This window comes from Tachysurus fulvidraco, chromosome 23 (assembly GCF_022655615.1).
Source record: "Tachysurus fulvidraco isolate hzauxx_2018 chromosome 23, HZAU_PFXX_2.0, whole genome shotgun sequence".
Classification (NCBI taxonomy): domain Eukaryota; kingdom Metazoa; phylum Chordata; class Actinopteri; order Siluriformes; family Bagridae; genus Tachysurus; species Tachysurus fulvidraco.
Genome location: NC_062540.1, coordinates 21,546,336 through 21,548,835, shown reverse-complemented (window position 1 = coordinate 21,548,835; position 2,500 = coordinate 21,546,336). Strand labels below are relative to the sequence as shown.

Genomic DNA, 2,500 nt, shown 5'->3' with positions numbered 1-2,500 from the left:
TCATCACGTCACATCACTCCTCTCCACATCACTCATCATGTCACATCACTCCTCTCCACATCACGTCACATCACTCCTCTCCACATCACTCCACATCACTCCTCTCCACATCACTCATCACTCCACATCACTCCTCTCCACATCACTCATCACTCCACATCACTCCTCTCCACATCACGTCACATCACTCCTCTCCACATCACGTCACATCACTCCTCTCCACATCACGTCACATCACTCCTCTCCACATCACGTCACATCACTCCTCTCCACATCACGTCACATCACTCCTCTCCACATCACGTCACATCACTCCTCTCCACATCACTCCACATCACTCATCACTCCACATCACTCATCACTCCACATCACTCATCACTCCACATCACTCATCACTCCACATCACTCATCACGTCACATCACTCCTCTCCACATCACTCATCATGTCACATCACTCCTCTCCACATCACGTCACATCACTCCTCTCCACATCACGTCACATCACTCCTCTCCACATCACTCATCACGTCACATCACTCCTCTCCACATCACTCATCACGTCACATCACTCCTCTCCACATCACGTCACATCACTCCTCTCCACATCACGTCACATCACTCCTCTCCACATCACGTCACATCACTCCTCTCCACATCACGTCACATCACTCCTCTCCACATCACGTCACATCACTCCTCTCCACATCACGTCACATCACTCCTCTCCACATCACTCCACATCACTCATCACTCCACATCACTCATCACTCCACATCACTCATCACTCCACATCACTCATCACTCCACATCACTCATCACTCCACATCACTCATCACGTCACATCACTCCTCTCCACATCACGTCACATCACTCCTCTCCACATCACGTCACATCACTCCTCTCCACATCACTCATCACGTCACATCACTCCTCTCCACATCACTCATCACGTCACATCACTCCTCTCCACATCACTCCACATCACTCATCACGTCACATCACTCCTCTCCACATCACTCCACATCACTCCTCTCCACTCCTCTCCACATCACTCCACATCACTCCACATCACTCCACATCACTCCACATCACTCCACATCACTCCTCTCCACTCCTCTCCACATCACTCCACTCCACTACAAATACTTTGTTACTGTACATAAGTAGAAATGTCACGTATCTGTACTTTACTTCGTTATTTAAATTTATGACAACTTTCACTTTTACTCCACTACATTTCCGAGATAAAATGTAAACTTTTACTCCGTTATATTCCCACTAAGCATCTTCGTTACTCGTTACTACAAAAAAGTCAGCAGAAATGTGTGTGTCTGTAATAAGGGAGGTTTGGTGTATCACTGCTCCTAGATTGTATTACGCTCCGCAGGCTGTACGGAGAAGCACAGGTACGCGCAGCGTGCACGCGCAGTCAGAGCTGGGGGCGTTTATCTATAACGGGGGCAACCAAAAGCAGTGAAATGTCACTATTCTTATTACCAGAGCTGTAGCACAAACTAAATATTAATGCAAACAATCCATCTAATACTAAATAAAAATAACATTTATTGATTTGGTCTTTGTGAATATTTGTTTATTAATGACGTCATTCATCGGACACACTGTTTGTAGAGAAAACACACACACATGAACTGATCTGATTCAAGACTGGCATCATTACATCATGCAGAACATTTTGGTGTCCACTTTTACCATTTAATAACACCATAACTTTTGGCTTACTATGTAGTCATATAATATATAATATAAAACTCTTCTTGTTTTAAATTCTCACTGAGGGATAAAACCCCTAAAGATGAAACCCTAGAACTGCCCCTGATCTTATACCTACTGAAAATCACTGACATTTTACTTTTTACTTTTACTTCAAATACTTAAGTACATTAAATATCAGAAAATGACTTTTGATACTTAAGTACAGTAAATATCAGATACTTTAAGACTTTTACTTCAGTAATATTCTAAAAGGTGACTTTCACTTCTACTGAAGTCTTTTTCTAGTACGATACTTGTACTTTTACTGAGTATTGCTTTCTAATACTTTATACAACTCATCACTCCACATCACTCATCACTCATCACTCCACATCACTCATCACTCCACATCACTCATCACTCATCACTCCACATCACTCATCACTCATCACTCCACATCACTCATCACTCCACTCCACATCACTCCACATCACTCCACATCACACATCACTCCACATCACTCCACATCACTCCACATCACACATCACTCCACATCACTCCACATCACTCCACATCACTCATCACTCATCACTCCACATCACTCCACATCACTCCACATCACTCCACATCACACATCACACATCACTCCACATCACTCCACATCACTCCACATCACTCCACATCACTCCACATCACATCACTCCACATCACTCCACATCACTCCACATCACTCCACATCACTCCACATCACTCCACATCACTCCACATCACATCACTCCACATCACT

General features: G+C 43.9%; 1 protein-coding gene across 1 annotated transcript in view; it reads left to right on the top strand.

Annotated features, from left to right (window-relative positions):
- LOC113650920 (fibulin-2-like) overlaps positions 1-2,500 on the top strand; it is a 33,908-nt gene that overhangs the window by 19,419 nt on the left and 11,989 nt on the right. The window lies entirely within an intron of this gene.